The sequence below is a fragment of the Octopus bimaculoides genome, chromosome 16 (genome assembly GCF_046866305.1).
Source record: "Octopus bimaculoides isolate indiv1 chromosome 16, ASM4686630v1, whole genome shotgun sequence".
Classification (NCBI taxonomy): domain Eukaryota; kingdom Metazoa; phylum Mollusca; class Cephalopoda; order Octopoda; family Octopodidae; genus Octopus; species Octopus bimaculoides.
In genome coordinates this window covers 6,648,626-6,664,018 of record NC_142943.1, presented here as the reverse complement: position 1 = coordinate 6,664,018, position 15,393 = coordinate 6,648,626, and the positions used below count along the sequence as shown (strand labels likewise).

Sequence of the window (15,393 nt, the reverse complement as noted above, 5' to 3'; positions counted from 1 at the left end):
TAATTAACTTCATAGTTGATTAATGTTGCCATAAATATAAATTATTGGTAGTTATAATTAATCAACACTATTGAATAAAGATTAAAAGATAATTATTGGATGAATGAGTGATTTGAATCCTCTGTCACCTATACAACGATATACGACCAGCATATTTAAAACTCAGTCGCTCAGTCTACTTGATTGTCATAAGGTACCACAATATGGAGTGGCTTACCGTTGAAAGCAGTGGTGGAAATATAAGCTTTATCGGGGTTACGTTAGTTTGCAGTGTTGGGCCCGAATCTTTGGGTCAGAGTATACCAACATGACTCTTTTTCTACAATTAACTCCATCACACTAGAGTAGATCTCAAAATAAAGAAACCATAGGTGCTGCACATCAAACTCCCCAAAACTCTTACACAACCAGTTAAGTTGTACTTTTCTGATAAATGACAATGTAGCAGGAATATTTAGCAATCGAATCCGGATTACTATATCCGATGCAAAAGAAAAACAGTAACCTTAGAGAACAATCGCGATTTGCTAGAATATTACCAACGTCATAGAAAAAAATCTGACCTTTCAAGACTTCGTGCGGAACCGGATCTTACAACAATTTTATCTTTGGTGCGCTTTTTCTAAGCGAGACCACCACTATGTATTTAGTGCATTTTAGCCACTATGGACAGAGAGCGGATGTCAGACATCAGACCGGGCTCAGAAGTCGGCAGTCACCAGACAGTGAGCAGAACCAGCAACTGACCAGAGCGCTGTGACAGTACAAAACAATGGACGGACGGCAATTGCAACACGCAATGATCAGGTAACACCATGAGAGCGACTACTATAATACATAGTCTAATAACAATAAATTTCGAACTATCTTGGGGTTTGTTGTCGTGATAGCAACGTTTTGTTGTTTAAGATAAGAATAAATATTTTTTCATTAAAAATCTCAGATTTCAATGTTGTTTGTTCTAACAGTTACTAATTGGCAGGTGATCTAAAACACTGCTTCAAGATCCGGTTTTTGAGATATTCCGACCAAAACTGGCCAAAGAAGGAGTCCTACATATACTTGCGCGCGCGCACACACACACACACACACACACACAAACGTACGTGCACATTTCCACATACTCTTGCACAGATACACTAACACAGACACACCCACACACATTTAAATACATACAAATACACACACAGAAACACTTTGCACGCATCCACAACAAAAGTATACGAGTGTGTGTATGTGAAATATAAGCATGTGTGTGCGTGCGTGCATGCGCGTGTGTATTTGTGTGTATGTATATATACATACATATACACACACACAAACACACACACACGCACGCACGCACACACACACATAAATTATGCCAGGTTAGATGATGTCTTGATTATGTCTAAGACAAGAAACAGGATACAGTTTCATGTTTCTTCTTATCCTCTTCGTTCTCTCTTTCTTCTTTCTGTTTGTTGTTGCTGTTGTTGTTGTTCTTCTTCTCCCTCCCCTCCTCCCTCTTTCTTTAAGACAGTTTCCATTTATTTATTTATTTATTTATTTATTCATCCCTTCCAAGAACGCCGATGAAAGTTCGATAAAAGTCCAGTTGAAGGAGGTCAGCCGTCCAAGAACCGAAAACACTGCACCAAACGACCAACTAAAACAACACATCCTCTGCCACCCCACCTTGCCCTCTTCTTCTTCTTCTTCTTCTTCCTCCCTCCACTCTCTCTGCTTCTCTCTCTCTCTCTCTCTCTCTCTCTCTCTCTCTTTCATCCTCTCGCCCCATCTATTCTCCAAGACACAAAGAAGCTCTATATATCATGCCATGTATTTCTAGACACCTCTCTACTCCCGTGTACCTTATATAACATTAAACATGCCTGTAATATTAGTAAGATATATACAAACATGTCGTAGACATGCACAAATTAGTGTGTGTGTGTGTGTGTGTGTGAGTGTGTGTGTGTGAGTGTGTGCACATACATATGTGCATGTGTATGTGTGTGTATATATATACATATATATATATATATATATAGATATGTATGGATATATATATATATGTGTGTGTGTGTAGATATGTATGGATATACATACATATATATATATGTATATATATATGTATATATATGTATATATATGCATATATATATATATATATATATATATATATATATATATATATATGTATATAAACATACGTATATATATGTATACATATGTATATATATGTATATATATGTATATATATATATATATATATATATATATATATATATATGTATATAAACATACGTATATATATGTATATATATGTATATATATGTATATATATATATATATATATATGTATATAAACATACGTATATACATAAGTATATTATAAGTATGTGTGTGTATATATATATATATATATATATATATATATATATATATTTGAATGTAAGTATGTATATAAATGTGTGTGTATGTGTATATATCTATATATCTATCTATGTATATATATATATTATATGTACTTCGTTACATGTATGCGCGCGCGCGCGTGTGTGTGCGGTGTGCAGTGTGTGGGATGAGATGGTAAGATAGCGCATACAAAGAATTTCCTCTTGAGTCTATTTGTGTTTTTCGGTATTTTTCGTGGTACTACAACGGCCAGATTCCAAAATTATCCACCAGCTTTCCCAAAACAATTCTGGCCACCTTTTTTTGCATTCCACGCGTCTAACGCTCGTGGTCATGCTACCAAAATTAAAATTCAACACAACACCCTTGACTTTCGGAAACACTTTTCCACACTCAGAATTGCTGAAGTATGGAATAAACTACCCTTATCAGTGTTGGGACACAGCATGGATCTTTTTTAAAACGGGGGCCACATTTTTCATTAACGAAACACTTTGAAACTTGGAACACTGGTAGAATGTGTCATATAAAACATCTTTTTCTCTTAGTCTTCTTAAAAAAAAAAAGAAATCCATAAGTTATTCCATGTGAAAGTTGTCGTATTTCTGTAATTTCAACCAATCACTGACGTCCATTCAGCCGATATACATTAAGTGCCGACTACATAAACAAACGATTCTGAAACAATTAACCCTAACCCTAACCCTAACCCCAACCCTGGTTAGGGTTAGGGTTAAAGCAAATTTAAAATGAAAAAAGCAAATAAAACGAAGGTATGGAGATTAAATACTTGTCAGTGATTGGTTGAAATTATCGAAATAAGACAATTTTTTACATGAAATAAATTCGAATACAAAAATATTTTTCTGTTCTATAACACAAAATAGATAAGTATACGAAGTTTGAAAGTCTTTCCGTACCAAAAACACTACGTAAAACATTAATGAAAAATGTGGCCCCCGTTTTAAAATAGATCCCACAGCATCCTTCAAAACTTCTATGCTTCTTGAAATTTGCCCAAAGTACGCCTGGTATTTCCCACCACCCGCTTTTTCTAACGACTCATTCACTGTTCACTTCCTGCGCATATTCTATGTACTGTTTATGCACTTTTGGTTATTCTTCCCTGACGAGTCGTAGTGCACTTGAGCACTGTATACAATAATTTTATTGTAATTATTATTATTTCTATGACGTTCCTCTATCTTTAAGATAGCGTGTTTTCATTTGAATGAAATATTTTCGTGGGCGTATCTTGGGAGAGACTATTGCAAAGTTGGGAACCACATGCTAGTGCTTTCGTATTAAAACTTCCCGAAGAACCGTCGAGTACCATCACCCTTTAATAACTTCTAAAAATTATGAATTTATACGTGGGTGCATCATTTACTACAGCGACGACATAGCATGGTACCAGTTTATGCCATTAATCACTTTAAATCGTTTTCAAGGTTAGACATCTTGACTGCAATTAAAATTTTGCTGGTATTAAAACTTAAAAACAATGTCACGCCAACATATCTTCTATCGCTTGTTCTTTTTTTTTTCTTTCTTTGACATGTTGATAACATCGAGGCATTCAGAAATTATACAATCAAATAGTTCTGTAAGTTAACAGGTAAATAGCATAGTTGTATAATTAAATAGTTATAGAGTGGAATCCATTAATATAATTGACAGAGTGTCTCCTTTTCTCTGTTTGTCCGTCGTCCATCCATCCGTCCGTTCATCCAATCAATCACCCAGCCAACTAGCCAGCCAGCCAGCCAGCCAGCCATACATACATACAAATATGTGTATGTATGTATGTATGTATGTTTGTACGTACGTGTGTGTATGCTAATGTGTGTATACATACATACATTTATACATCGAAACGTCTAGTTAGAATAGAGGCAGCTGACGAAGGATTAATTCCAAGTGGCTATCTGTTTTCCTATGTGTTCGTTCCGTTGTCTGTAGTTCATTGTTCTAACGTCCTGTACCCTGATATGCATCTATATACACATGTAGATGTAAGTATATACATGTGTGGGTGTGTGTGTGTGTGTGTGTGTGTGTGTGTGTGTGTGTGTGTGTGTGTGTAACTATTTGGACTCTAGGAATCTGTCATTTAGTATATCGATTAAAGCACATCCACTGTTTGTGCTACTTGATGCCATCCACAGTTACGACATAAGATCTGACCTAAGGCCATACCTTCCTCCCCCCTCTCTCTCTGTATATATATATATATATATATATATATATATATATATATATATATATATGTGTATGTATGTATGTATAAATGTCTCCCACTCGCCATGTGTGAACTGTCGCCAGTTGACAGACATTGGCAACAAACTTCACAACCCTAACCCTAACACCAAACTACTTGAGTAACATTACCATTTCTCTGACATTACATCGAACTGTACCCATTGACACGACTGACATGGCGCTGGTGAGAGTCTAAGAAACCTAATCTTTAGATTCGTGAGAACGTTCCCTCCTTCGGTATTAATCTACGGCTGTCTTATTCTTTGTTGTACAAATTACTTACGTTCGGTAATCAATTCTTAAGATTCGGATGTCGCCTTTAGCTGAGAAAAATGTCTGATAGTCAAGTATATACACATATGCGTACAATGAGCACACGTGGCTTAGTGGTATGGATGTGCGGCTCGCGTTCGTGTGTTCGATACCGCTAAGTTACGGGGACGTAAACACACCAATACCGGTTATCAAGCGATGGAGGGACAAACACACACACATACATCTCTCTCTCTCTCTCTCTCTCTCTCTCTCTCTCTCTCTCTCTCTCTCTCTCTCTATATATATATATATATATATATATATATATATATATATATATATATATATATATATATATATTCTCGTTCGTCGGACAGTGTGTGTGTGTGTGTGTGTGATTGTAAGTGTGTGACTGTATGCGTGTGTATCTATACAGGGTGCGATGGGTAAATTATGGGCATTTAATATATATATATATAATATATATATATATATATATACATACATACATACATATATATATATATATATATATATATATATATATATATATATATATATATATATATATATATATATATACATACATATATATATATATACATACATACATATATATACATACAAAATCCCCTCGTTGTAAAGCGAATTTCTTAACCACACAGCCATAAAACCCACCACCAACAACAACAACAACAATACCATGCTCACCTCACCCAAAAAAACAAAAACAAACAAAAATCACTTTCTCAAATGCTTCGTGGCGGGATCGAACCGTGGTGTTCGTAACTGCAAAGCGAGCATCTTAAGAATTCGGATCTACAGCAAGCCACAACTATTGATCGTCTGGGAGGTTCGAGGCTCCCATCTGGAATTGCTGTGTTGTATATTATTTAATAACATGTTATACGAAGTCAGCCGTTCTCTCTATATTTATACAATCTGTAAAATTACTTTGGTTGTGTGTTTTGGTCTTAGATTTTCATTAAAGAAGGAGTGACATGGTACGAATGTTGCCTGCAAAAATTATTTGGAAATGCCGTGTTTAGTTTATTCTCATTCTTTTGAAGGATTGATCTTCGTTTCTATTTAGGTTTACTGATGAGAAATTTACGAGGAGAGGGTCCCCCCCCCCCCGCTTTTTCTATTTGTAGACCAGAACTTAAGTGTTTCAAAAGGCATACATACATACGTATACACACACACACACACACACACACACACACGCACAAATACATATATATGTACATATGTATATATATATATATATATATATATATATATATATATATATATATATATATATATATATATATATACATTTATATATATACATACATACACATATAATATATATATAATATATATTATGTTGTATACATGCATATATGATATATATAATGTATATAATGTACAAATATACATGTATAATATATACATGATACATGTATATACATAAATTATATATATAAATGATACATAATTATATATAAGATAAATAATATGGATTTGTGCGTTTATACACACACACACACATACACACACACAGATATACAGTATATATATATGTGTGTGTGTGTGTATATATACCTGTGTGTTTGTAGATATATGTATATATGTACATATATATATTTGTGTGAATGTATGTATGTATACACACACACACACATACACACACACACACACACACACACACACACACACCGTTATATGATCAAGGTTTCATTGACTTCTGGAAAACCTGTAATGCTCGTTAGTGATGTGATAGAAGAAACGGTATTGAAACATGTCTGTTTTTTATTTGGAATTAATAGAGAGAACCAGGAAATGAGGTGGAGAAAAACCGGTGAAGGGAAAGAGAGAGAGAGAGAGAGAGAGAGATGCTGCATAATATCTCTCTCTCTCTCTCTCTCTCTCTCTCTCTCTCTGTATATATGTGTGTGTCTATATATAGTGTAGGCGCAATGGCTCAGTGGTTAGGGCAGCGGACTCGAAGTCTTAGGGTCGCGGTTTCGATTTCCAGATCTGGCGTTGTGAATGTTTATTGAGCGAACCCTACTGTACTCTTTCACCACAACTTTCTCTCACTCTTTCTTCCTGTTTCTGTTGTGCCTGTAATTCAAAGGGTCAGCCTTGTCACACTGTGTCACGTTGAATATCCCCCCGAGAACTACGTTAAGGGTACACGTGTCTGTGGAGTGCTCAGCCACTTGCACGTTAATTTCACGAGCTGGCTGTTCTGTTGATCGGATCAACTGAAACTCCCCTGGTCGTAAGCGAACGAGTGCCACGTTATATATATATATATATATATATATATATATATATATATATATATATATATTATGTATGTATGTATGTATGTATGTATGTATGTATGTATGTATGTATGTATGTATGTATGTCGTTGCTATGATGCAAAAGTACCCTAAGTCCAAAACGTTGCTTTTTCAAAAGACGAAAAAATAGTTTCACCATTCCATTGCAAAACCGTTGTTCTACTACACTTTGACAATTTTTGATATCTTGGCATCTGAAGCAGTTGGAGATACAATAGTTCATTGCCTAAGACCACCATGACAGGACGTGTGGAGGAGAAGAGAGCAAGAGATCATGAAAGACGATATCTGAAAATGAACTGGAAACAACAGCCTGGCTGATTGTATGCATGTAGCACAATACAGAGGGAACTGGAGGGTCTTGATAATCTGGTCCCTGTACACAGGGAAGACATGTCTGATGGTTGATGATTTGGCGGAGTTTCGGATCAGGAGGCCCACATAAGTTGAATTTTCTTCGTTTTGACGGGAACTTTTCCAATTTTTATTCACCAGGGCCTTGGCAATGATGGGGGTGGGAGTGGAGGAGGTGTCATCTTTTTATGAAAAGAATTTTTGAAAATCCCCGTCAAAATGGAGTAACTGCAACTTATATGGCTGTCCTGATCCGAAACTCCGCCGATGTTTTTTTATATGGTACGTTATTTCTGGTGCAAAAAATTCTCAAATCATTAAATAAGAGATTTAAAAAGGAAAAAAAAAAAAAAAACCCCAGAAAAACCCCGCCCAAAAACTGAGAAGTCGTAATCTATTTATAAATACAAACGTGTGATGTGTCGATGTATATACATACATCCATACATAAAAACACACACACACATATGTAATGCATATATGGATATATGTACATATATATATATATATATATATATATATATATATATATATATATATATATATATATATATATATATACGTATTATAAATATATCTATATATATATATGTGTATATGTATGTATGTACACACTTTACTTTCCTTCTGAAGTGATTTATCCGGAATTAGTCTCAAGAGTGATAGATTGTGGAATATCAAAGTCCATTTATCACCCAATATATATATATATATATATGTGTGTATGTATATATATATATATGTATATATGTATATATATATATATATATATATATATTATATATATATATAAATATACATATATATATATACATACATGAGTGCTCTGAAACTTTTGAAAACTGAAACCAAAATTTACGGACGCTCACACACACGCACGCACATAACCACACACACATACACACACACACATACACATACACACACACGCACACACACACACACACACACAAAGAAAGAAAGTTCACAAAACAAAGCATTAATAATAGGCAGATGGACTTTGATACAGAACAATTTAGTATTCTTACTAATTCCGGATGAACCACTTCATAAGTACTCCAAACACACACACACACACACTTATATTATGAAGATCCCTTATCAGACTAGTTTTATTGCTAAAAATAGCTCACAGGTTTCGATTGCTGCCTCTTTTATGGTTAGCCACAAGAATTCTGACGACGGAGTTTAGTAAATTACAGACTAATTGGTTCGGTATAAACCAACCAAGCAATATCTACCTGTCTGTCTGTGTGTCTGCCTCTATGTGTGTGAGTGTGTGTGTGTGTGTGTGTGTGTGTGTGTGTGTGTGTATGTCTGTCTATCTATCTATCTACCAATCAATGTCTCGATCTATCAATCAATTTATCTATCAGTGAATCAGTTTCTCTTCTCTATCAATCAACCAATCAATCAATCAATCAATCAATCAATCAGTCAGTCAGTCGGTAAGGCTGTCCATACGTCCGTCCGTCCATCCAGTCATCCATCCATCTATCTATCTATCTATCTATCTATCTATCTATCTATCTATCTATCTATCTATCTATATTCTTTATTGAAATAACTCGGGGCGCAGACATAAAGCTATAAACCACAGCTTGTAATTATTGGATAAAAAAAAAAGCCAATGACTGCCCATAGGACTCGAACACCCATCTCCTTTGACAAGTTTGAAATGTGTCAACGAACGAAACTCTCGACCCTTGAGTCACACTGTCACTTCTGGCGATTATTTATAGAAAGTAAATGCATACACTTATGCTTTGAATTGTATTTTCCTGTTTGCATCACCAAACCTGTACGTATATATATATATATATATATATATATATATATATATATATATATATATATATATATATATATATATATCGGGTTGAGTAAAAAGTAAGCAACGCTTTGAATCACGAAGAAATTGTACCGAATTTTTGCATAGTTTTGAATTTTTTCGAACATTTTTTTGCAAATGTCTGATAATACAGACATAGAGCAATGATTGATCAGAGCTGGTGAAGTGTGAAGAAAACATAAACTCAGATAAATATGGGTCCATATTGCAGAAAGGACTCCTAACCTTCTCTAGTGGTGAAAGGATTAAAGAAGACTCTTTATTTATGGAAGATGGGGGTTCCTTGTTACACGGCTAAAAAGACCCAAGATTGATTGGAAGAGAATGGCATTAAAGAGTTTCCATGGCCAACCCATTCACTAGGTAGGAACCCTATTGAAGACCACTGGGGCATAATGAAAGCATCCTCAAAGCCAGATCTTTTGAAATTACTGCATGAAACTTTGCAAGAAATTCCCCAAGAGAATATTCGTCATCTGATCAGTAGTATGCCTAACAGGGTCCTTGCAATGAAAAATGCAAAGGGCACGTCTCCTAAGTATTAGACATTCGCATTATAACAGTTAATAAAAAAATTGAATGTATAATTTCAAATTCTCAATTTACTTCTATCATGTGTGTGTGTTTATATATATATATATAATGGCAGTCACCTGCTTTTGTCTTGTATTAATTTGAAAGAGACAAGTTTGAAGGTCAACGATACTTCTCATTAAAGCCGACGCATATCTAAACACAGACAGCATGTATAAGTCATAATAAGCATGCGACCACATAACAGATAAAAAGAAACTTGGACTTCTTAATTTATCTGTTATGTACTTATGAAATTATTTATCCGACTTTGATTTGGGCACGGAATTACACTATGTTATGTTTTTTATGTTTTTATATGTTATGTGTTTGCATGCTTATAATGGCTTATATATGCCCTCCGTGTTTAGATACGTGTCGGCTTTGATGAGGAGTGTTATTGACCTTCGAACTTGTCTCTTTCAAATTAATACTTTAATCTAATCGCTCAATAGATTGAAGCCGACGCTGTTGTTTCTTGAAAGGAGTTCCCCTCTATAATTTTTCATTACTTATATATATAAGTAACCATGTGGTTGGTAAGCAAGCTACTTTATTTCATAAATATTTGCCATAAAGGCATTACAAAGAGGGGACGAACAAGGACAGACAAACATAAAAGGGGTAACTTGCCACACAACCACTCCTGCGCCAGAGAGAGAGAGAGAGAGAAGTTTGCTTCCCAACCACATGGTTCCAGGTTGAGTCTCACTGCGTGGAACCTTGGGCAAGTGTCTTCTACTATAGCCTCGGATCGACCAAAGCCTTGTGAGTGGATTTGGTAGACGGAAACTGAAAGAAACCCGTCGTATATATATGTATGTATGTATGTATGTATGTATGTATGTATGTATGTATGTATGTATGTATGTATGTATAAGCCACTATACCCTTTTCTTTTTTCTCTCCCTGTTTATTTCTGTATTCCTTTCTGTTGAAGAGCGTAGGCTCGAAATGTAAAAAACTTTCTCACTTCCCGAGCGTTAAACTAATACGTGTTTTTTTGTTTACACGCTCGTATTCGTCTCTTTTTTTCTTTTTTTGTAAATTCTCACTATATATATATCTGTTTGTGTGTCTGTGTTTGTCTCCCCAACATCGCTTGACAACCGATGCTAGTGTTCTTACGTCCCCGTAACGTAGCAGTTCGGCAAATAGTGACCGATAGAACAAGTACAAGGCTTACAAAGAATTAGTCCAGGGGTCGATTTGTTCGACAAAAGCCGGTGCTCCAGCATGGGCGCAGTCAAATGACTGAAACAAGTAAAAGAATAACGTGATTTCACTTCATGAATGGCAGAAAAAGGAAAAGAAAAAACGAAAAAAAGGAAAGAAGAAAAAGGTAGAAATAGCTTCTAAAACAATTAGAAAATACATTCGTTAAACCGTGAGACTATTTACTGCAATGTATTAAATATAAAAGATGCTTAATTGAAAACTAATTAACAATAACAACAACAACAACAACAACAACAATAATAATAATAATAATAATAATAATAATAATAATAATAATAATAATGAACGGCGGGAAATTGTTTTTTCTCTGTTCGACAACGTATCAACAAGATTTGTGTATTTTGTTGTTGTTGTTGTTGTTTATTTTATTGTTGTTTTTGTTGATCTTGTTTTTGTTGTTGTTTATTTGCGAAAGTTACAATCTTAATGAAGCAAAAATTAAAGAAAGAAAAAAAGAAAAAAAAAGAAAACGATTATCTTTTAGTTGTTTCAGGCATTTAACTGCGGCCTTGCTGGGGCACGGCCTTGAAGAATTGTAATCGAATAAATCGACCGTAGTTGCTTATTTTTCAGTTTAAACCTGGTAATTGTTCTATCATTCTGTTTTGCCCAACCGCTAAGTTACGGAGACGTAAACACACCGACACCGGTTGTCAAGCGATGGTGAAGGACAAACACAGCAAACTTAGACACAAAGACACGCACACACACACACACACACACACGTGCTTATATACACACGCATACACGATGGGCTTCTTTCAGTTTCTGTCATAAGGCTTTGATCGGCACAAAGCTATAGTAGAAGACTCTTGCCCAAGGTGCCACGCAGTAAGACTGAACCCGGAACCATGTGGTTGGGAAGCAAGCTTCTTACCACACAGTTACACCTTACTCCTACAAAAAATATTTAATTAAAAATTAATTACTAACGATAATGTATAAAAAAAAAAACGTTGGGAAATTGTTTTTCTCTCTTACACAATATATCAACAATATTTGCTTCTTTCGGTTGTTTTTTTTGTGTGTAATTTTTCTCGTGAAAGTCACGATCTTAATGAAGCAAAAATTAAAAAAAATTAATGGAAGAGAATTTTAATTTTTTTTTTCTAGAAGTTGAAATTTCTCATTTGTTCGTGGTTTTATCATTTGTGTGTTAATTTATCTAGAAAATTCTTTGATTATCCATTAAACGCTAACATTACTATTCAGGTTGATTTGATGAGTCACGTGAGTAACACAGATCTGGTGGCACTCCGTCGGTTACGACGACGAGGGTTCCAGTTGATCCGATAAAGGTACACGTGTCTGTGGAGTGCTCAAGCCACTTGCACGTTAATTTCACGAGCAGGCTGTTCCGTTGATCGGATCAACTGGAACCTTCGTCGTCGTAACTGACGGAGTGCCAAAGTAATTCTTCTTATCAATGCATTTATACACCCATCCAACTCTCTCTTTCTCTCTCTCTCTCATAACATATTCATTTTATTTATTTCTAGTTAACCATTTAATGCTTCGCCTATTAAATAGGTTAATACTAACTTAACTATTGAAATAGCTCAACTTAAAACTCTATTCATGCCGTTCTTTTGTTAATATATTTATTTACTGCGTCATTCATAAACGCTTTCATTTTTATCTCCTTCTTAACAAAAACATCTAACCATTTCTTCTATGCCATACGAGAGGGTGTTGGAAAGTTCCTGGCTTTACGATGTTGCGAAAAGCCGGGATGGAGACCCAACCTTCCGAGTTCTTTTACAGGGCCTAGGGAATCTGCAATAAGTGTGTGAATCTGAGAAGGGAATATGCTGGATAAAATCATAATTAACTGACCCTCCTGTATTTTCTTTTACTCAAAATCAGGGACTTTTCAGCACCCTTTCTATTTTCCAGAGATTCATTCTCAATGACAGGAGGTAATGGAAGTCACTTTACCTGTCCTTCGTATTATGTTCTTAGTATTTAAGCTTCCTTATAAATTTATGACTGTAGCAATATTGATAATCTAATATCTATGAGTGAAGGCGCATGGCTCAGTGGTTAGAGCGTCTAGCTTATGACCGTGAGGTTGTGAGTTCGAATCCCTGACCGGGCTGCGTGTTGTGTTCTTGAGCAAGACACTTTATTTCACGTTGCTCCAGTTCACTCAGCTGTAGAAATGAGTTGCAGCATCACTGGTGCCAAGCTGTATCGGCCCCTTTGCCTTTCCCTTGGATAACACTGGCGGCGTGGAGAGGGGAGGCCGTTATGCATGGGTGACTGCTGGTCTGCCATAAACAACCTTGCCCGGACTTGTGCCTCGGAGGGTAACTTTCTAGATGCAATCCCATGGTCATTCATGACTGAAGGGGCTCTCAGCAATATCTATGAACACAGGGGAAATATTTATTAATAGTGTATTTTTCGAAGTCTCAAATAAAAATCATTATAATAATTCTTCTCGAAATTATCAATTACTTCCACGAAAATCTAATGTAATTTTAGAATCTATCATTTTTTAAGAATATCTATATACTAGCATACCCGTATCGTCAAAATACGCTCGTGGAGCTTTAGGTGTTTTAGCTGCATAAACACTTACAACGCCCTCTCTGGGAATCGAAACCGCGATCCTACTACGACCGCGAGTTAGCTGCCCTAACCACCGGGCCATTGCACCCCCACACACATACACACACACACACACATACATGCATACACAAAAAATACCTGAACATAAGAGATTAAGCCCAAAAAATTTAAAGAAATAAAAAAATTTTACGGAAATTGCCGAACAAATAATTTCAGTGTTGATACACAATCTCCGAAAAATCGGCACACACACACACACACACACACACACATACATATATATACATATATATATATATATATATATATATATATATATATATATATATATATAGACATATGTGGTGGGTCTTGCATGCATGAAGTGGATTCGATCCACCATAGCCAAATTTAAATTAACACTGCAACAGAACTTTTTCCACGGTGGAACAATGGTTTAAATCTGGCTATGGTGGATCGAATCCGCTTCATGCATGCAAGATCCAACACACACACACACACACACACACACACACACACACACACATATATATATATATATATATATATATATATATGTATATATATATATATATATGTATATATATATATATATATATATGTATATATATATATATATATATGTATATATGAGAGGAGGCCCTGGAAAATTCCTGGCTTTTAGGGTGTCGTGAAAGGCCTAGTTGGCGGCCCAACCTTCTGAGTTTTTTCATAGGGCTTAGAAAAATTGAAGGACTGCTGCAATAAGTGTGTGAATCTGAGAGGGGGGATACGTTGATTAAAACAATTAATTGATCCTCCTGTATTTTCTTTTACCCGAAGCCAGGAACTTTTCGGAATCCACCCCATCACAAACACACACACACACACACACACACAGGTATATATATGTATATAACATATACACATGTATGTATATTATCAATTAATATAAAAATATTAAAACTAAAAGCACGACCTACTCACAAAATAGAAAATATGAAATTATTCATAACACTGTTTACATAAACAGTTAAAAGAACACCTGGTGGAATTAGAATTTCTTACCTGTCTGATTGAATGTAGAACACAAGCACGTGTATTGGTTTTGGTCTTAGTTGGTGATGTCACCATAAATACCGTTGGTGCCATCAACTTACTGAGAGGCAGTCCAATGCTACTTCCGATGCAACACATTGGTAAAATCGCAAACGTAACGGAAATAGACTCGCAGAGATCGGTAGCTATATATCTGTCTGTCTGTCTGTCTGTCTATATATTATATATATATATATGGTAGTTTTTTTACTTATTTAGTCCCTCGATAGCGTGCCCTTTATATATATATATATATATATATATATATATATATATATATACCCAAATATATATATATATCCCTCTCCCACTATGTGTATATATACACAAGTAATATATATATATATATATATTTATATATATATATCAATCTGACTGTCTATCTATCTCTCCCTCTCCCACTGTGTGTGTTTGTGTGTGTGTGTGTATATAGTAATCGTGTAAATCTATATGTTGTCGTTTAGACCC

General features: G+C 35.1%; 1 long non-coding RNA gene across 1 annotated transcript in view; it reads right to left on the bottom strand.

Annotated features, from left to right (window-relative positions):
• Window positions 1-15,160, bottom strand: part of LOC128249681 (uncharacterized) — a 68,012-nt gene extending 52,852 nt beyond the window's left edge. The window contains exon 1 of the long non-coding RNA XR_016244555.1: window positions 14,896-15,160. This is a non-coding gene — a long non-coding RNA (uncharacterized LOC128249681). The remainder of the gene's footprint in view (window positions 1-14,895) is intronic.
• Window positions 15,161-15,393: the final 233 nt, after the last annotated feature.